Consider the following 21944-nt stretch of genomic DNA (forward strand, 5'->3'; position numbering starts at 1 on the left):
CGCACAAACATTCAGGGCAGTCTGGTCAGTCTTCTCTCGGTCTTTGGCATGTGTGTCAGTAGGTCCTAATGGGTGCCCTCTGTGTGCCCAGCCTTGAGCCATATGCTGGGAGCTGTGCCAGGGGGGAAAGAGAGAGAAAAAGCATGGCATACAGATGTCCAGGGATGACCATGCTCCAAAATAGTCCTGCACTGCTAGGAAACACTGCCTTTGTAATGGACAGACACAATCACTTAAAGCTCTTCAACACGGAATCACAATTTCTGTCGTCTCTAGCAACTACACACACACACACACACACACGCACACACCTCATTTGATTCGAAGAGAAAGGGAAGATGGAAAGAAAGAAAAAAAAAATACTAAGCAATAAATAAGCATTTCGTCCTAACTCTCTGGCTTCTGTCTTTCATCCAGAGTCTCTCACTCTCTCCAGGTTGCATTTCTCTCGCTGGCAGAGGAGTGTCGCCTTGTTTCCAGAGCTCACACTCCGAGCCACGTACCTTCCAGCAGCAGCCGACAGAGCCAGGGTCTGCATAATGCATGAGGCCTAACCACGTCATTTACAAATAATGCTCTGTTGTTCTATACAGGCCTTTTCTACAGGAGCGCGATGTAGGCCGGGACGCCTGTCTATATGGAGCTCACATCACACATCTGACATGCCATTTCCTGCTTTTTGTCTTCTGATAGGAGAAGAGAGGAGAGAGCAAGAGGTGGGGGAGAGAGGGGGGCGAGAACGATCAGGAGGTAGAGAGAAAAGAGAGGATTAGAGAGAAAAAGGATAGAGGGAAGTGGCTATAAAAAGAGTAAAGGAGATGGAGCAAGGGGAAAGAAAGTCTGAAAAAAAAGAAAGGGGAAAAGAGAGAGCGAGAGAGAGGGAGATTGCACAGCAGTGATGGGCTGACTGTTCAAAATGAGTCGTGATTAATTTAGCTGTTGGAAAAAAAAAAAGAAAAACGGCATGCATCTGAAAGCACAGGCTCTCTTCTGGAAAGATAAATCCGAATTTAAAATCAATTTACATCTTTTATCTGTCTTGTGAATTAATAATAGAACATATTTATCATTTTGCATTTGAAGCATGCTCGGAGGGGGCGGTGGGAAACAGAGTGTCGGGGGGTGGGGGGGGGGGGACTGGTGTGTATAGAACAACAAAATAAATATTTGTCCAAGTGCATCGTTATATTTCTGTGTGTCAGTCGACAGGATGTGAGAGCTCTGTGTGTTCCTTCACGTGAGCTGTACCTCTTCTTCTCCTGTTCTCTCCAGCACCCCCCCCCCCCCCTCCACCCCTCTCTCTGGCTCATTCTCTGTGTTTATGCTGGCTCTGCACATCCTCCCCTGTCTCAGCCTGTGGATAAATATTTCATTGGGTTAAATATAGCCCTGCTCTCAGTGAGACTGAGCTGGGCCTCCTCACTGGGACGGGCAGAATAAGGGGAGGAGTTAGAGAGAGAGAGAGAGAGAGAGAGAGAGAGCCTCTGCCCTCCTAAGCTCACCACTGCACTGTGTCTTAGCCAAGGTTACTCTGGTCAAACATCCACTAGACTGAATGGCCCACTGCAAGAGCACACGTCTATGGAAACTCGAGTACCATTAATTACACTTTAAATATCCCTATTAAAGCCATTTGTTTCACTATTAAACCCAACTTTATAACATGGGGTTATTATTCAATGTGGGCACATGCTCAAGCTCTCTGAGTAACAGACAACGATTATAGCCAGCAGTTCCAGTCACCAACTGATGCACCTTAAGATTCAAAACTGAATTTCTCGGCTCAATATTAAACTGGACTCACTCTATGAAGTGGCATGAATCAGTCTGATGCACTGTGGATGCACTCGGGACGCACTGTGACCCTGATCAGGGTAAAGCTGTTACAGAACAATGAATGGGTTGGTAATTTGCATGATGATAATGCATATTTAAAATTCTCACTTGTGCCTCTTTCAGTAAAATGAGATCCAATTAAAACCACTTTTGCCAAAGTAGTGGTCATTTATTTAATTTTTTTTACAGCTTCTCTCGAATTGTGTTAACAACATGTTTAATAATAATGTAACTACTACTAATGAAAATGTGATTTTTTTTCCTTTTAAAGATGGACCACAAGAGTGTGAGTTATGTAAATAAATATGTTGCACGTTCAATATTATGTCATTAATTAATAACTGCTAAAAAAAACACGTAAACAGCGTAATCCTATAAGTAAACAGTCAGGGTATTTGTGTGTTTATGGAAGCTGTACTCTAAAGCATCTATGTCAGTGCAGTTATATTATTATTGCTTTTATCATCAATATGTGTTTATGTTAACAGGGATACACTCACTCACGATTAACTCAAGTGAGTTGTCTTTTAAGGAAGTATTTTTGGGTTTTGCTTATTCTTTCCATTAAAATAATAATAATAATAATAATAATAATAATACCTCTTAAACCTAATTATTTTCAATGTTTATTTATTCAGAATTATCCAACACCCACAGCTGCCCTTTAACAACAAATGGACTACCAGCATTTTTCAAAAACAACCTTTAGACCGTAGTTTACATTCACTTTTGAGTTCACTGTGGATTCTGTGTAGATGTAGATTTATATCTAGCAAGTACATCTCTAGTAAATTAAATACATTAATTAAACACGGTCTAAACTTAATCCTACACCTAAACCTGGACCACAAGTTTAGGTTAATCCCAAGCCTGATATCACAGAATAAAACATACACGAGTTAGTGCAACAATGGGTCAGTACACTAAACCTTTGTCTAAGGCAAGGTTTTATTAGAACAACAAAAGCATTACAGCACAACAGGTGTAACACTTCTGGAGTTACAGTTTCAACCAGATCTAGTGTAAAGATGCCGCTTCTGGTTAGCAGTGATACTAAAGTCATGAATCACTACCTTAGCTTTGATTCTGAAATACCCATAAGTGTGTGTTCGAGCCTGTGTGTATGAGCTGGAATCTTCTTGTAGTTGTGTGTAATGATGGTATGAATCAATCTGATGCTGGAGCGAGTGGGAGGCTGTGGTGTTTAAGCAGATCAAATGAGGAGAAAACGGCCAAATCTGCAGTCCATCAGGGGACTGGGGAAGGCTAAAGGGTCCAGGGCTTGGTTGGTTGTAGCAGAAAAGCCTCATAAAAAGAGAATGGAGATTGTAATGTGAAACTCGACTGGAGCACATTTTAACTAGCTTTATTTGTGCTGCAGGAAATCAGAACATCATGAGCGTATCGGTACACTCCGAGGATAATGCTCTATGAAACATCAATTAATGCCTTTATTGGACACATTTACAGGCTTTTATTGTGCACGTTTCCCTGATATTAGTGCGGCAGCTCGCGCTTTAAAAAAAGAGAAAACTTTAAAGCCCATTTCCGTGACCTAAGTATCTGCCTTTCATTTTTTTCCTTCAAAAGCAGAGCAGCGTCATTAAATAAACATTTGCATTCTGCGTCTCCATATTTGATACATTATAAGCCATCTACAGCCTTTGTCACGTGCTCTGCTGCAGATAATGAAGGTAATGGCTTTTAGAGGCTGCCGCATGTTGTGTGGGCCTTAAAAGCATGTGCTTTTGAACTAATCTTTGCTACATCACTCCACTCCCCGCAGCCAGGCCAGACATGAACCTTTTCCCATGATTTAAGAAACAGCATCTGCACTTTTGTCAGACTGCTTCAACACACTTTAGCAAGGGCAGATTTGACCAGGAATACAAATGTCTATGTTTTGTTACATTGGGCGGCACATTGCAACAGGTAGTGTTACACAGTGTGTTCTCCCTGTGTCTGCATGGGTTTCCTCTGGGTGCATTTCGGTAGGTTGATTAGTCATGTGAAATGGTCAATAGGTGTGAACGTGTGAGCGTGTGTCGCCTTGCGATGGACTGGCGTCCCACACAGTGTTTCCAGGCAGGCTCCAGACCCACTGCAACCCTGAACTGGATAAGTGGTTACAGACAATGAATGAATTGTTTATTTATTTATTTATTCATCATTATTCTGTGCAGTTTTTCCCAACACAATTCCCAGTATGAAAACATATGGAAAAATTCTATACTAACTGATTCACCTATCAAAATTCACTCCAATTCTCTGCTATGTGCCTGAGGAAGAGCTACAGAAACAGTGATGTAATCCATTATTGAGAGTGTTGCACCAGCAAAACACAGTGCTGTTTATATATTTGGGGGTCACAGGTTGGTTCAGAATTAAGTTTAGGGCTAGAGTTAGGAGTCATTTAGCACACATGCACAAAACGCAGCTGTGTCTAAACTTTCAGTGCTTAATGTTAGATTTGTGCTTTGGTTAGGTTCAGGGTTAGGTTTAGAGGTTTAGGTTTAAGGCTCCAGAAATTCACCTGACCATCCATGAACATATGTAACTGCAGTACTAATACATTTTTGTACAATAGAACAATTTGTGGGAATATAATTTAGCAAAATATGTATGAATACCACACAGACACACCACAACAAACAGCAAGAGGTGCCACGTGTGGTAGGTAAATGGCCTTTACTGAATTGCCTACAGGAGTTGGTGTGAATAGATCTACTTTTAGATAATGTCAGTTCGACCTGCAGGAGTCCACAACCTGCTTGTAGCTGTATGTAGCAGTATATTCCCACTGTTTGACTGACAACCTCATAATTCAGAAATACCCAGTGACATTCCGTGGAAATGGGTCAATACAGCTGAATTTATCTGGGTTTGATATGGTTCATTTATCACAGGACACAAAAGCAGTGATTTGCCTTTCATATCTGTCACAGAGAAACCAAGCTTCCACACAGAGTTACCTTCCACCTTAAACGAGCTGCATTTGGAGCTTAATTTTCATGGCCATGGACGGTGCCTTTGATTTCAACTGACTTTTACTGAAAGCAATCATCTTTCCATATCATGTCAGACTGAGTGATGAGGCCAGGCTTACTAATGGGGGACTGGGTGTACTACGACATACATATTGTAGGGCCACGTGTCAGGATGATGCTTTGAAGGTGTGGGGTTGCATTACAACATGCCTCAAATATCAGCCGTCCTTGTTAGTTTTATTAAAGAAGAATTTCTTCTGTTCTTCAGGTTCTGAGGCTCTTTCTGTTCTGTATCCTTGCGCATTTCTCTTTTTAACACATCCCTAGATTTTATTCTAGGTTTTTCCTCTTCCTTTACAGATAATACCTTCACCATGAAACATTAATGAAATCCCTCAAAATATTCTACATGCGAGTAAAAAAAAAAAAAAGGACTAATTCTTGTGTTCAGCCTGAGTGCATTAGCCAAGACAGCTCTAACCTTGTAGGGACCCAGGAATAGTGTAGACTTGTGAAATTAATGTCATTGTAATGTATTACAGCTTACAGCTTAATGTATTACAATTTACATAGTTTGAAGTCAATTGGGGTTATTGTTGTAAGGTAATGAAAGAATATTATTCTCTCTTTTTTATGATCTGTTAATGCTCACTCGACACGTTGCTTAATTAGGGACATTTGCTGGTGGCAAGGCATCTAGATCCCTCTCCTGCGCCGGCTGCATGGTGATCTTTTGTTTTGATTACATGTCAGTGGGGTGGCGTATAACAGCTGAAATCTTTCTTAAGTTCTCTGGAGCACTCGCCTTTGTCTTAACTGTCACTTCAACTTAGTCAGGCTCACTTTGTCCACACAGGGCTTGTCATCTTCTCCAGAGGAGCCTTCTCGGAGTGCTGAGAGGATTCAATTTACCTTCCTTCCCTCGCAATGTCCCTTCCTTTCTGTCTCCCGCTCCCTTATTCCGTTCGCCTCCGTAATGGCTCTGGTGACCGGCATTTGTCTGAAGTTTCCCCGGTCTCTGGCTTGCTGTTGAATTTAATGAGTTCTTTCATTTCCAGGGGAGGCCATCTAGACACTTTCAAATATTCTTAACAGGGTAACCAATTCTCCTCCCTCACTTAGTTACAGAGATGTCATGGGGTCATAACGCATTACGTTAAACCCGTTTACTCAGTGAAATCCTATAACTTTACATCTGCTGGGCCTCTGTTGCTTCCTCTGCTTCACATACTCTACAATTACACCATAATAAAACTCTCCACCGGGAGTTTAGCTACAGCTTAGCGCCATAGCTTTAGCCACACTAGCATAGAGGAAAGGAGGATACCGTCCTGTTTCCTTCAGTCTACTGGTGCTTGTCTCTCTTTCTCTCTCTCTCTCCCCCTTAAGAGCACTTTAAAGCTCTCCCAAGGCCAAGCCAAGAGGCCCATCTTGATGAATTTGATGGTAGCCAAGCTCTAAAAATCGCTGTTTACTTCAAAACTCCAATTATCTGATAAGTGCTTGTGCCAGCACTGCTGCTCCCCCACATTTTTTATGAGGTTTGAAGTGTTGCCGTTTCAGCTGTGTCATCCATGCCACCGTCTGAACACCCCCCATCCCCACCCCCACCCCCAACTCACACACACACACAAACACATCATAGATCAGATAAATAATCCTTGAAAAGATGGTTGAGATTTTGAGTCAGACTTGTTTTCAGCTTGAGTCAGATTTTCATCTTGTTAAGATCAGTTACAGGCCACAGCACACATCCATCTACTCTCTTCACAATAATGGGGCCATTAAGGGTTCTTTGGAGTAATGCCATAGAAGAACCACTTTTGGTTCACTAAAGAATGGATAGTAAGTGCTACTGCCCCATCATTCTCCCGCTATCTTCTGTTTCCCCATGATTATTTCCACTTAATGAATGAGGACCATATCTTTTAAGAATATAGTCCATTTTCTGAAATTTCTCTGCAGTTATAGCTGACCTGCGTGTACAAGAGACACAGCCCTGTTCTATTACACTGCATACTGGGGTGGGAAATAGATACAGGGGGCTTTGATCATTTGAAACAGGCTGTAAACCTTGTCCTCACACATTACACTATGCATCTTTCATGAATTAAACAAACAAAAGTTGTGTAAGAAATGTCCATATCCTCAGTATTCTAATATAAATGTACTGTTATATATTTCCATACCTAAATGTATCATAATAATACTAAAACACCAATATATTGCTGATAATATCAGATAATTTACTAAGGAAATGTGAGATGGCTAAGAGTTGAGATATTTGTATTTCAAATGAAAAATGTTAATTAGCCTTTTATAAAGTATCCCATTTTGAGATATTCATTCTTTCATTCATTCATTGATTCACCATTCATCTTCTTTAAAAGCTTCATACTGATCAGGGTTAAGGTGAGTCCAGAGACTCTGGGCAACCTGTCTGGGCAACAGAACACCAATCATAGTCAATCGCAGACCCCTTTTTAAGATATGACTGATGCAGTGTTAATATTCCAATACAATTCAAACTTCATAAGTTAGAGTAAGTACAACTCCTGAGAAACTTCTCCAGCCTTCTTAGTGCCCCCACTGTGGACCACAGGGGGCCTCTCACAGCTCCAGTTTGAGAACCACGGCTCTAAAGAACTATTTTTCTACTAGAGAGACGTAAAAGTGAATAATGCTTAAAGAACCTGCACATGTTGTAAAGGTCAGGGCTTCAACTGTAAATGATGAGGTCCTGGGACCCTGACTAATGATGTGGAGGGGGGAGTAAAAAGTAAATATTGAAGTCCATTAAGAAGAGAGTTTAGTGGAAAGGTGCTGCAAGTTGAAAGAACCAACATCTAAGGTTTTGGCGAGGATCATAAGTGCGTAACATTCTCTCATATGTGGGTTATCATTAAATGAATCTGCCACCTGCCAGTGCTTATACAGGGGTTGTTTACATTAAAGATACATTATGTTCTCTTCTCCAGAAAGAAAGCTGAATATATGAATGTTTACATATCGGAACCGTTTTAAATACAAACACAAAATATAAATCTGGGATTGAAATGCGATTCATAAAATCAGTAGGCAATTCCAAAGTGTCCATTGCTGTGAATGAGTGAATGTGCGATGCCCTGTGATTGACTGGCACCCGATCTTGACTCACCACAGCCTTGAACAGGATGAAGCAGTTACAGAAAATGAACGAATGAGTGAATAACTAATAAAAGTCAACTTATGTGGTACAGTAAGTTTCTCTAATAAAAGATACTATGAAATGACACTAAGAAAGTTACAGGTTTTCTCAGAGTGCATTATTATACTCTCAATATTATACATTTATTACCATACACTCACTTTAATTAAGTCAAAGACTTCTGTGCTATTAAAATTTCAACCAACATATTTACAAATGTTCTTCTACTCACTTTATAACACTTCACCTTATAACTCCACACATTTACACTGCAGTATTTCAGCCCAGATTGCTTTTTTTCACCATACATTGCCAGACTGCCATTCAGAACAGAGCGCTTTACATACATTAGGCAGAGTAATGAAAAAGGCTCAGGAATTAAGATGGTTGAATTTTTTTAATTAATATAAGCCTGAATATGACTGTTTTAAAAAAATTAATACATTTAGAAAAAAAAGTATTTTTTGGGACCTGTAATAAATCAATGTCACGAGCCAGTGGTTGTGCACAGCATTAATAATCCCCTCTGAGGGATGAACAATCACAACAGAAGTGGGCACATTTGTGAGTGACAAACAATGTCAGCGTTGTTTATATTAAAATTTCTGTCATTGCATAACCCATGTAGGAATTGAAAACACAAGCTGGTGTCACAGCGTGCTACTTTTTAATTAACTATTTCACATTTGGTTATTTCACACGTTGTATATCGAGTTCATGATTTCAAGGGGGATAAATCTGTGCTGAAAAAAAAGCAGGATCCAGATTTAGATTTTACTGTAATATTCCAGCAGCATGGTGGCACAACTGGATCTGTTCAGTCCTGGGTTCAGTCCTTGCCTTGGGTCACTGTCTGTAAGAGGTTTGGTGTGCCCATGTGTGCACAGTGCTCCAGATTCCTTCCATAGTCCAATTGAGTGCATGATGCTCTGTACTGGACTGGCATCCTGTCCAAGGTGTTTTCCTGCCTTACATACAATGATTCCAAGTGGGCTCCAGGTCCAACGCAACCCTAATCAAGACCACTGTAACATAGACCTATACTTGTGCTATGGCATGTCCAAACCATGAATTACTAAGTAAGAGAAGAGGTAAAGGGAAGAGAAAAGGGAGAGAGGGGAAAAAAAAACTACTTTAGCCCTGAGTTATTAATAGAACAGCAGTAGTATATCTTAGTCCATCCAGTACCAATCAGTGGAATATGGAAGACTGTAAGACCCTATACTTTATCTACACTAAGATAAATAACCTCAAAATTGAGAGGTCTGGCCAATCACAGTGCAACATAGAAGCTGTAACCAATGTAGCATAACAAAGCTGGAATTAAAATACACCATAAGGAGTGCTCAAAGTCTTGCACCTGACTCTTTACAGCTCTAATGATTGTCCTGCATTTTTAGGGACGTTTTCTCCTGTATGTCCAGGCCTGTGGAGGCTTCTGGGAGGGAGATGGGAGTGTTTGTCGTGTGTTCTGAGTGGAGGCATGTCTCCAGAGTTGGCTGCCCCTGGGGCCTGTCAGTCTGCTGGGTGAAGGACAAGGCGGACTGTTACTGTGTGACAGATGTTTGTGTCTGCAGCGATCCCAAGCTGTCAGAGCAGCCCACCGCCCGCTGACAGCAAGCACACTCACTTTTAAGCACCTGTCCCCTCACTAACCTCCATTTGTCTCTGACACAGACCCCGGTGGTGAGTGCTGGGAGGAGCTGGAGGAAGGTGGAAGAAGGTGTAGTTAAAGGTGATCTTCCCTATGACCTCCCACACCTAAGACTGGCTTTACTTCAGGAAATATCCACACAGTTGTGATGCAGAGAAGGGAGTCATGGGTAAGCGCAGCACGTAGGGCCTTGCAGACGTGCACGTCTCCAGAATCTTAACATGTGATGTGAATCTGCGGAGATGGGCATCGAGTAAAAGCTGATTGGCTGTCTGGTAGCTATTGTAGAGCGAGAGAGAGAGAGAGAGAGAGAGAGAGAGAGAGAGAGAGAGAGAGAGAGAGAGAGAGAGAGAGAGAGAGAGAGAGAGAGAAAGAGAGAGAGAGAGAGGCAAAAACACAGGACCATTGAAAAAAGGAGGTTGCTAGTACCCTAGTGCATTGCTGGGCACACACTCCATGATCGGGTAAAGAGTTTCACAATCCAGGATGAACTCAGTGTAGAACCAATGCTCCTTCACATTGAGAGAAGCCAGTGGAAGTGATAAAGGTAAAGATCCCCCCTGGACGCCTCCCGCTGGAGGAATAACCACCATAGCCAACTAGGAGGAGGCCCTGGGGTAGACCCTAGGCTCACTGAAGGAATTATATATCCGGGCTGGTCTGGGAACACTTGGGGATCCCCCAGGAGGTGCTAGAGGAAGTTGTGGGGGCCAGAGACATCTGTACTTCTTTGCTCACCCTTTTTCTACTACATCCCATAAGGGAGCATGATACTTTCACATTTTTTTTCTTCTTCATATGTTCAGGTGTCAGTGCTCCCCCTTAAGGCACCCATTCACATTCAGTTATGTCTTGAAATGAATGGCTGCGTATATGACAATTACATACAGCCACAGATACGCAGACACAAACTTTATAAACCAGTCTCCATGATGCTGTATAATTGCAGGGTCAAAATACTGAAACAGTGTCAGTTTATTTTATACCCAGACAGGTCTCAATGTTTTGGAAATATATATATATATATATATATATATATATATATAGCACTATACACTTATACTACACATTATATATTACATACTAACCTCAAAAGCATGAGATTCACAAGCTAATTCAAAGGACAAAGGCTGAAACCCAAATATGTCCCTCCACACTGCGTAGTGCACAGTGTATGTCATAAAATGTGTAGCTGTAGTACATTGTATGCCAGATAATACAATTATTCATGTTCATTACACTGTCCGGGTGTATTATTATTGTTTTTATGAACTTTGAAGCATACTATGTAGGGAGCAGCTCCTTATTTGGGAGGGAGCCTACATTTTCCAGACATAAGAAGCTCCTCCTATACACAACTTTGACACATGTAACTATTCTACATACTCAGACTATACCTAAATACTATATTCTCAAACAGTAGTTAGAATTAGTGTTACGTGTGCAATTGGGATGCAGCTATAGCTTGCACCTTGTGGATGTATACATGATTTTCTGATGCCTTGTCAGAGAAAAATCAGCCTTAACTCTGACCCTAAACCTAACATCAACCCTAACCCTAAAACTAATACCCACCATAACCCTAACCTTAGGCAACAGTGGATGGGAGCTTGCTTATCAGTAGTAATGTATAAAACTAAAATAATGATTTATAATGTAAAACTGTTCCACATATCTGGGCTGCATGTACAAATTATTGGAGCACATGTTACACCAGCAGTTTCCATGAATAATTAGAACATTTTCTTTTTGTTTCCTGTATCTTTTTCTCATTAACAACTTGTTGACAGCTACACAGCCACTTGTCAGCTTATTTATTTAATTCCTTCATTCAGTGTCTGTAACTCTTAAACCAGTCCAGGTAGGAACACCCTGGATGGGGCTTCAGTCCATCACATCTACTTTGGACTGTAGGAGGAAACCGGACAACCCAGAGAAAACCCAAGCAAATATTGGGAGAACACACCTACTCACAGAGAGCGACCCAAAGTGGGGTTTGAACCTACAACATAGGAGAGACACTGTGAGACTGTGAGACACTTCCTGCTGCACCACTGTACTCATTCAATCATTCACTGTCTGAAACCGCTTATCCAACTCAGGGCCGCTGTGGGTCCGGAGTACACCCATAACCACTGGGCGCAAGTACCACTGTACTGACCCCTTATAACATTTTGTACATTGTATATGACAACAATATACAATGTACAAGCGTCCAAGTACTGGGAGGAGCTGAGAGCTCCCATCATGCCTTGCTTGTCCATATTTTCTGTGATTTTCAGAGTTTCTTTTTTTTTTTCTGTCTTTGAGACTTTTGATTTTGGGTTGCATTGACGTGATTATGTTGTGTATTGGTGTGTGTGTGTGTTTGTGTTTCTGTGCATGTTATAACGAGATGTGTGTTGGTCAGGAAAGTTCACTATCAGCCTGTGTTCCGAGTGCTGGGGTGTAGCACCCAGATACCGATATATCTAAATATCTCCATTCTCTCATTTGTCACACAATTTACATGTTTCTTTGTTATTTTTATGTAAATACTATGGCTTTTTTACAGTGTATATCTGTTTTTTAACAGAAAAGTACTGTAAAAAAACAGTTCTTAAATGTAAAATTTATGATTGCCAGAAAAGTGACTGTATATTTAATGGTGACATTCTGGCAACCACAGCTGCCAGTTTTTCACCATAATTTTTATGGATTTTTTGTCAGTGTATCAGCTCTGATGCTGTTACTGGGGTACCAAGCCATGATATTGGTCTTGGAAGAACTATCCGTCTTGGCTCATATCTGCGGTCCTCCTCTTTGTCGCCTACGTACTTATATTCTGAGAACTCGTTGAGAGCTTACACACTTTTTTGCCCTTGTGGAGTTGAATTTTATTACAAAGCACACATCAGTCGCCAATGGAGCTGTGTAACAGTCAATTGCTTGGACCTAGACGCTCAGTGGAGGAAAAAGTATGGCAGGCGGTGGGTAGCTCTGCCTGGTGGGTAAAGCAAAGGCAGTATTCTCTGCAGACTTTGGCGCTCTCCTCTTTGTGTGCGTGGTGTTTGATGTGCTCTGCTGTAAACAGTGTGAAAGAACTCTCCCCAGAGATCAGCCACAGCCTGAGCACACTAATGAGCAGGGTGATTATGGGGAAGGCATTCCAGAAAAATGTTACAAATGTAAATGTACGTCCCAGCCTCTGTGGTGATTGAGTGTCTGCGTGCGGATATGCACGAGGAAAAAAGAGGCTTGCGTAATGCACATGTTACTTATAGTGTTTAAATGCATTTGGCTTTGATCTCGGTTGTCGAGAGAGTGTGTGGCGCCAAAACGGGCTGAAAATGGAACCCTGGGATTTTTCAATTAGGGGCGTGTGAATTGTTAAGTTTTCTAAATGTTGATGGTTTTCATTGTTGAAGTATTGAATTAAACATAATGCATTAAAGGAAATTATCACAGCATCTGTGAGAAAGAAAGAATGAAGGATTGGCTTGTAGGGTATGTGTTTCAATTTGCAGCTTAATCAATATTCAAGGCTAATTCTGATGTATTTTAATCTGTGTAATCTGTAAATTCAGTGGACTATCTGTCTTTTTCCACTCTTTTCACAATCCTTATCCTTAAGCTGTTGTGTGTGCTGAATGTTAAGTACTTTTTTAGTGTGTCAGAGAAGATGGGAAGTCATATCCTTCTCTGTCCAAACTCTCAGCCCAGAGGGTTTATTTCAGGTTGGAATAACCAGGGGGAATATGGCTTCAATTTTTTACTCAGGCTATTTTATAGCATTCAACGAGGGAATTCAATGATGTTGGTCTTTTTTTTTACAAATAAAAAGAGTGTGGAAAAGAGTTGGGCTAATTTAAAAGAAACCAGGATGACTCCTATGTTGCGAGAAAGTATTCAGGGAATAAATGCAGACATGATTCTGTCAGCGAGTGGAGCCTGAGCAATTATCCCATCATCACCTGAGCAATTACCAAAGATGTTTTTTTTTTTTTTTTCATTTTCTACACGTGATTGGGCCATGAATTCCTAAGCACCCATAATTCAAACCAGCTGCACCAAGCACAAGGGTGTTCATTCATTTTTCATTCAAGGATTAATAGTCATATGATATAAAGGTTGAAAGATTGTACAGATCTACTGACCCAGTGTTAATACGGAGTTATTAGGAATAGCCTCCACGTTTCTAACAAGGCTTTACACTAAATGTCAGAACATTGCTGTGAGGATTTGCATTCGGCCGCTAGAACATTAGTGAAGTCAAGTACTGGTTAAGTTGAGGTCTCAAACACCTCCAAACTCAATCCCATGTATCATTATCCCTAGTGTCACCTTGCCCATTGGTTCTGAGTGACAAAGTGAAGTGGTTAAACTCTGCTAATTTATACAATCCTGCAAGAGCCTGATACATCATTAGCAGCTCTGCACACCATATGGTAAATATTTTACTATTTAAGGTGGTACTGGACATTTACTATCTAACTACTGACATATCAGTATACTACTAGCACGGTTTTAGACATTTTAAGATGTAAAGGATCACAACACAATAAAACATTGAACAAGATAATACAGTGGTTATCACAGTTTTTAAAAGTGAAAATATTGCCATTTGTGGGTTTCTTTGGTCACTTGCGTTGCCATTTTGCCAGTGATTCATAGTGCATTCATACCACACTGTTTGAAGTGTGCCTCTGAACAAAATCTCATTTCAAAGGCCTGATAGACCTAACATTACGCCCTAACAAAATGGACTGACAAGGAATGAAATGGGATTCACCCCCTAATAATCCTAAAAGTATTGGTTGGTGCTCCATATCAGAACACAATCTCCAAAATAGAGAAAGTACAAAGTAGTGGCAATAGCAAGAATCTCCCCAGATATTCGTAACAAAACAGCTGTTTTCCTAAATCTTTGTAAATTATCTGTTACCTGCAGAGGAATTACAGAAACAGTGCTGTAAACTGTGGGAGAATGTTAAGCATGAGAAATCCTTGCTGTTTCTAACATTTAGGTTTACACTTAGGTTAATGGTGAGGGTTCGGGACAGGGTTAAAACTAGTGTTCATGTTTTAGCTGGGTTTAGAATTAGGGGAAAGTTAAAGCAGACTTTACACTCTGGGTAATCATCAGAAAATCAAAAGTAGAGCGACAAAACTATATTTTGTACAAACAAATTTACAAAGTCTATGCTAATATACAGAGAACTCCATAACCCAGAGGTTTTTTATTTAAACTCTACTCATCAGTGCTTGGGGGAGGGCATGGCCATATTAAACTCATGTGCAGCTGCTCCAGAACCTTCCCTTCTATTGTCAATGCTTCTTTATACAGACCAAATGTTTAAATATGCAAGTATGACTTGCACATTAAAATAGTGAAAAATTCACTCAGAAGATTAGTCTAGATTTGTCTTTTTTTTTTTTAATTGGCAACAGCAGTAGCTGAATGTTGAAGAAATAATCAGAACCCTGCAGACTTAATCAGGTAAACGCTAGGGCTTGGCACCCACAGATTTTCCCTTTTTATTTTTTTTCGGTTCACTTGAGTCTGAATAATCTGTCAATAGGCAGCTACGCTGAAGCTGCTCAACAGGAACGGAGAGAGTGCTACGCTTCACAGAAACTCTCAAAACCCTTCAAGCCTTCTTTGATTTACTACTTTTTTCGCAATTGATTCAGGTCATGTTCTATAAACAATTAGAGCAGGCACTCAAACACATTTCCTCTTCCGGAGAAAAAGCTTCTAAATTGTTCTAAAAAACAGTAAACGAAGGCATGCTTCATAAAACGTATCCATACTAAAGCTTTCCACATGTTCCATTTGCCAGAGGGAGCATTCTTCATTATTGATTTACCCCTTTGTTTCAAATTTGCTCCATTTATTCACATGTGTAATCATGTTGGGGCTGCTAAGTGAACACTCGCCATTTGCAACCTGCGTTCTGAGTTAATTGCCTTGCCAATCCATTTTTTTTTCTGACATTTGTGTGTGTGGAAATTCAGAAAGTGATGTCCTATGTGATTACACGTATTGCTTTATCATGCCTCGGCTCTTTATTCGGGGCTCTAACACTTGGTACAATTTTATTGGTGAAAAGGAACATTTAGTGCATTGTTCACTTTTTATTGGATAATGAATATCTAATATTTTTTCCAGGTTTTAATGAAACAGAGTGAACATCTGCATGTAGCTATGCTGAAGTAACCTGTGTGACATGGACATGATGGAAAGCAGCATATACCATATGGACAAATTGTGCTTCTGTGATTTGTGTGAAAGCAGTAAAACATACTAAAAGTTCTCGCTAAATACAGCAGCTGAGCTTCTCTTTCTTTTGAAAGAATACAGAACAGAGGATGCCCCTAGACTTGCTGCAGGTTATCATGCTCAATGCAAAGCATTGACTAGAGGGGTATAAAGCCCCTCAGCATGTCTGTACAGCAGTGGAATTATTCTCTTCTATGTACCTTTGTTTTAAATTTGAGTAATGTTTGTGATCTAGAATTAAGCATTAAAAACCAGCGCTTGATCCCAGCACAATCAAATCCTCATAGCAATGGTCCAACATCTGGGCTAAAGCCTTCCCAGAAAAGCTGAGCTGTATTTTTCCAGCAGAAAATATGGATACACTCTCTATGAACACTCTTGATTACTTTCCTTAGTTTGCACAAACATGCCCAATCGATAAGGACAGGCCATGATAAACTTATCAATGATCCGTCATAAAGGGGGTGCTGATTGCTAACAGCTCCTCAGGATCTCTGAGCATCGATTGCCGTGTTCATTAATTCGTTGAACACCACCCTTATCCCCTCAAGAGCACCCTTATCCATGCAATTATTATGGAGAGTTCATAATTTTAATTCAGTGCTCAGCGATGGCTATTGCATGTTTCCGCAGTCTCAAACAATCTGACCCTTTATATGAGCACCTTAATCAAAGCTGTGGCGGTGAGAGATCAGGCCCACGAGTGGCCGCAGGTCACACAGTAAACACTGCTGATTGCTGATCGACTGCTCTAGTCTGAAACGGCACTCGAGAGGCGTAAAAAAAATGACACTAATAATGTAGAGTTCCAATCTTCTGTTTTTACAATGAAACATTTGATTCAAAGGCCTCCTGATCAATACCGTCCTGATGATTTATACCATGTCACAACCCCTCAAAACTTTATGGAGCGCTAAAAGACAATATTAAACCTCCCTGATGCCCTCAAATGGCTTGCATGATGAATTATGTATCTATATAGATTTTTGTTCTCCCCATTTGGCAATGGCCTATGTAACATTCTTGAAATAAAGTATCACTGTGGATGTCACACTGAAAAAATATAGGGAAAAAAATCTTACTCTAAATATTGTTGCTGATAGAATTTTTTTTTTTTGTTAATTTAAAACACCTGGTATTCTTCAGTGTGATGAAAGTTTATGGTTCATGACCAATAGGAACCATACAAACAAATAAATAAAGAAATAAATGATACCTGTTTGATTAGTGTTCTCCCCGTGTCCGCGTGGGTTTCCTCCGGGTGCTCCGGTTTCCTCCCACAGTCCAAAAACACACGTTGGTAGGTTTATTGGCGATTCAAACGTGTCCGTAGGTGTCCGTAGGTGTGAGTGTGTGAGTGAATGTGTGAGTGTGTCTGTGTTGCCCTGTGAAGGACTGGCGCCCCCTCCAGGGTGTATTCCCGCCTTGCGCCCAATGATTACAGAAAGGCTCTGGACCCACCGCGACCCTGAACTGGATAAGCGCTTACAGAGAATGAATGAATGAATTAATGAATGAATGTTTGATTAATACTTGTTTATTAAATTCACTTCACATTTACAGTGTGTAAGTCATAATTGTGTATTTATTTTTTTTGTATAGTAGCTATGTAAATTAGAAGGCTTTGGTATTCACATTACCCTAGTACCTAAAAATAGTACAACAGTTAGCAATAATTGTAGTTTTGGAATAAGTTCATTCTAAATAACCAGTCATAATTACCAAAAAATTTACAGTCAATTGTAGACTAAAAAAGGTTACCTAGGCAGATTTTATATTAAAATTAGCAATATAATTATCTGCACTTTGCTGCTGACAGTAACATACTGAATGAGGTTCAGTTGAAAACAGCCATTGTGGCTTAATGTGTTCATCATTACTACATTCTACATTCATGCCTGAATACTTCTACACAGTATAGCCACATTAAAGAGCACCCAATGTTCTGGAGCAGGTCTCCATGTTCAGGTGCATGTATCAGCTACAGGTGTATAAACCCTGTACCCTTTACCACAAACCACATTGTCTGGAGTGATGAGTGGCATTTGCGCTCCAAAACCAATAATCATACAACAGTATCTGACCTCATTTATGATCTTGTGGCCCAGTGCAACCAAATCCTCCCAGAAATGTTCCAATATATTGTGTACAGACTAGAAGTTGTTACAGCAGCAAAAAGGGGAGCACATTCTCAGTAAAACATTGTTGGAGGAGTAGATGTGTATACATGCTGGGCATCTGTCTGTGAACACTCATGAAAATCTCACAGAAAAGAACAAATCCCTCGCAGTGCTCTCTCTCTCTCTCTCTCTCTCTCTCTCTCTCTCTCTCTCTCTCTCTCTCTCTCTCTCTCTCTCTCTCTCTCTCTCTCTCTCTCTCTCTCTCTCTCTCTCTCTCTCTGAGGCAGCAGCTCTGATTTTGGAATGGTTGAATTTACACTGAAATATTCCAGACTGTAAAACCTACATCATAGTTATTTGCACTGGGTTTTTCTCATAATGAATTGAGTTTAGTGGAGAGTTTTCTTTCTGTAGAAGTACTTTGTGATGTTAAGAGGGAACAACACACACACACACACACAGAGAGAGAGAGAGAGAGAGAGAGAGAGAGAAAGAGAGAGAGAGAGAGAGAGAGAGAGAGAGAGAGAGAGAGAGAGAAAGAGAGAGAGAGAGAGAGAGAGAGAGAGAGAGAGAGAGAGAGAGAGGAGAGAGAGAGAGAGTGTCAGTAGCCACAGCTGGACCGAGAAGAACCCAATCATAAAATGGATTGACCAATTTTTTTGGGATACTTACAAAAGGTGTGTATGTGTGTGTGTGTGTGTGTGTGTGTGTGTGTGTGTGTGTGTGTCTGTGTCTGTCAGGGGGTTGTGTTTGCAGACCAGCTGAACCAAGTAGATGGCAATCATAAAATGGCCAGTTCTTTTGAGGTATTTGCAAAATGGTGTGGCGGGTGAGCGGTGGGGGCTGTAAAATATTATAAAGCATTATTGTTATTATAAGGTACATAGCACTATAATAGTAAATGTGACATTCACAATTTTAATCAAAAAACACTTTTCATAAAATTCAGAATATGTTTTCTCACTATTGGTTTGCTCACTGTTCCATTTGCATGTTGAAGAAAGGTCTGCTGTTTGCATGCAGCCTTGGCTCAGTAAATAGGGAAAAGACTAAGGCTCAGGCTTTTTCTGTCTGTGTGATGTGACTGAGACACAGCCAAGAAACCATCTGAAGGTGTTTGGATAACTGAGCGACTCTACTCTAAATTCAGGAGACTGCTAACTTCATCAAAGCAAACAAAAACCAAACATGCTACAACGCTAAACAGCTTGAGTTATAAATGAGTTCTGTGGTACTTCAAAAAGTGAATTCAAACTTACAGAAGTTCACCTTCAGCCACTAACAAGCTACTGTCATGTGAAACATACTATTCCACTTAAAAGATGCAAAGCTTCTGAACAAAAACACATAGTACTTTGCAATATCATTATAACTATGATAAGTTACGATAACTGTATTGACACTGTAGGACTACTAGCTATGTTTAAATACACATAACACTAACAGTACAGTATAATTAATATTATAAAATGTATATGTGTGCATTTCATTTGTATTATTGCTAGTTATGATTTCCATATTACTGTTACAACACCACACATCAGTGTTACAACAACTAAATACATCCAAAATATTCACCATTAAAACTGCCCTGCTACAAACATTTTAGGTATTTGGCAAATATGACAATTAAAATGACTGAAAAGCAAAAGCCATACAAATAAGTGTCTATTTACAGTTTATGTGATACAGATATTCCACTGGTAACTCAGGGCTATGCAACATTGTGACTATTGCTTGTTATGATTTATCTAATGCATTAGTGCCTATTATGAGCTACATAATGTTCCTGTTCTAATACAGCAGAAAAAAACGTTAATTATGGTCTATATAACATTCTCACAAAACAACAAACAGTACAATTACTAACAATGATCTACATAATACATGGTAGTATCACCGCAGACTTACATAACATTCCTACAATATTGAGTGAAACTACTAATTATGCTGTACATAATATCCTCACTGATAATATTCTATGTAACAGTCTGATAATAGAGCAGCATTGTTTTTAATTATGGTCTATGGCTGCTATGGTAACATTCTCACACCAATAACAGTGTCATTTCTAATCAGGATCAGTGTATTGTCATAAAAGCTGCTAATAATAATCAGCATAATATTCTCACAGTACAGTAATAGAGTTCCTGATTATAGTGTACTCACAATACAGTAGTACACTGCTGGTTATGATCTTCAAAGCTTTGTCACAGTATTGTACATTGTGTTTGTGTATGTGTGTGGAGGGGAGTTGTGTGTGTGTGTGTGTGGGGGGGGGGGGGGGGGGTGCATGGCCTTGTTTTCTCTCTGCACCCTCCTGATCCATCATCGTCTTGCAAGACCTACTCTTACTGACCTGAGATTCATCCATCAATACCCGAGAACAACAGATTGATTTGACCTTTCTTGTGCTATCGCAGGAGGCAGGCCTTATTTGGGCTCCAGCATTTTCTCACCTTGCTCTTGGTGGCAGGGACATAGTTGGCACGTCTGATAACACAGGACTGTTCGCAATACACTGGTTTAGTACAATGTCAGGCAACAGGCCCTGTACAGGTTAGCAAAGATACACAAAGTGTAACGCCACCTTCAGGAGGTACGACAACCAGATTCCCAGGGTTGTGCAGATGTGTAGCCTTCCAGAACATGCTGCTGTAAAATACAAGTCAAAATACAAAGCTGGAGTCAAAGCAGGGGGTATGGAGTCGGTTCAGGAAAAGAAATTGTGAGTGTAAAGACTTAAAATAGCATACAAATATAATCCAGTACTGCTGGAATATGGTATACAGGTGTCTTAGACGTAAGGAAACACCCACATGAAAGATTTTGATACTAGTTTTTTAGAAACTAGTTTTAGTGTTCTCCTCCAAGCGTGTTAAGCTGTCCAGCGGTGTTGTGATGGCCACAGTTTGGCAATAAGAGTGGATGGCTTTGCATGTCATTGAAGAGATGTTTGCTTGCTTTCACTCTCTCAATTTAATTAGCACTGTGTGAAGGGGATTTAGAGTCCAGCTAAAACTGGGAATAAACAGTAGTAAGATGAAACAGAGACCCCAGGAAGAGTTCAGTACATTGTGTACTCAGAATATCGCTGGAAAAACACTGAGCTCTATGGTCATGCTGAGAGTTGACTCCACCATCTTTTGACAGATGTCTGGGGGGATTATTATTGCTTGCTAAATATGCGTGCCAGTGTGAATGTGTGCGTGGGTTGTGTATGTATGTTCATGACTGCATTGTGTGTGTGTCTTTATGGTGGGGGGCTGAGCAGCTGCACAGCTGTGTAAACACTCCCAGGCTTTGCTGTAGGGCCTGCCTGCCTGCATCTGCGGTGAGCTGCAGTGCAGTAGATGTGCTTGAGACTGGCACGGCTAGCACAGCTGGATCAATGCAATTGAGCCACGGCTTCATCTAAGGACAAACACCTCAGCTGTATATAAATATATATAGTGTGTGTGTGTGTGTGTGTGTAAAGGCTGCCCCATTCCACATGCACAATAGCCTCCATCTGTATGACTCACAGCTGCTATTAGCACATAGGAAAAGAGACATAATAACTATTACAGGCAATTTTGCAGTGCGCCCCTGTATTGATTCATTGTGATTCAAGCCTGAGGAGTGGAGTTGAGTCTGCCGTATATCGCACTAATTAAATGATAATAAGCAGCCGATACGTCGTGCACTCGTCGAGTCGATGCTGTTGTGTGCCATTCAGGGTCCGTCACGTGGTAAATGTGTGTGTTTAGCCGCGCACAGATTTGTTTTCTCATTAAGCGCGCTCCCTCTGGTCTATTGTCTGTGTTGCACTGTATTATCAAGCCTGGCACCCCATAATATGCGCTGAGAAACCCTGTCTATTCAAGGGCTCATTTATAATCACAGGACTTATTGTGAA

The 21944-nt window shown here is 40.5% G+C and overlaps 1 protein-coding gene across 1 annotated transcript in view; it reads left to right on the forward strand.

Annotated features, from left to right (window-relative positions):
* The window catches only part of nrg3b (neuregulin 3b), a 245894-nt gene that overhangs the window by 116181 nt on the left and 107769 nt on the right, over positions 1-21944 (forward strand). The gene's annotated exons all lie outside the window — the stretch shown is intronic.

This window comes from Hoplias malabaricus, chromosome 3, assembly GCF_029633855.1.
Source record: "Hoplias malabaricus isolate fHopMal1 chromosome 3, fHopMal1.hap1, whole genome shotgun sequence".
Classification (NCBI taxonomy): domain Eukaryota; kingdom Metazoa; phylum Chordata; class Actinopteri; order Characiformes; family Erythrinidae; genus Hoplias; species Hoplias malabaricus.